At 44.0% G+C, this 277-nt stretch overlaps 2 protein-coding genes across 2 annotated transcripts in view; one reads left to right on the plus strand and one right to left on the minus strand.

The window, feature by feature from the left end:
* LOC119592946 (RNA-binding protein 42-like) overlaps positions 1-277 on the plus strand; it is a gene marked incomplete in the record, with an annotated part of 51,935 nt that overhangs the window by 19,710 nt on the left and 31,948 nt on the right.
* LOC119593148 overlaps positions 1-277 on the minus strand; it is a 13,383-nt gene that overhangs the window by 10,657 nt on the left and 2,449 nt on the right. The gene's annotated exons all lie outside the window — the stretch shown is intronic.

Raw genomic sequence — 277 nt, forward strand, 5'->3', positions numbered from 1 at the left:
GTAACATCCAGATGGAGATAATTTCCGCGTCTGGAAATAATCTTTGATTGGATTTTGCTGGTTATCGTTTGAAGAATGATTGCAAATTGAATATTCATGCAAATGCACAACACGTTTGCCCTTCGATCATTAATTAGGATGGAGATGTTTATCATTCAGCGAAAGAGGGCAAAGTGAGGAAACAAAAGAGGAGAGGAGAGGGAGGCGGTGAATGCGGTTGGCGAGTTGGTGGTGATGGCAGGTTGACAGGTTGGTGATGGTTCATGACCGGTTGGCA

Source organism: Penaeus monodon, chromosome 31 (genome assembly GCF_015228065.2).
Source record: "Penaeus monodon isolate SGIC_2016 chromosome 31, NSTDA_Pmon_1, whole genome shotgun sequence".
In the NCBI taxonomy this organism is placed as follows: Eukaryota; Metazoa; Arthropoda; class Malacostraca; order Decapoda; family Penaeidae; genus Penaeus; species Penaeus monodon.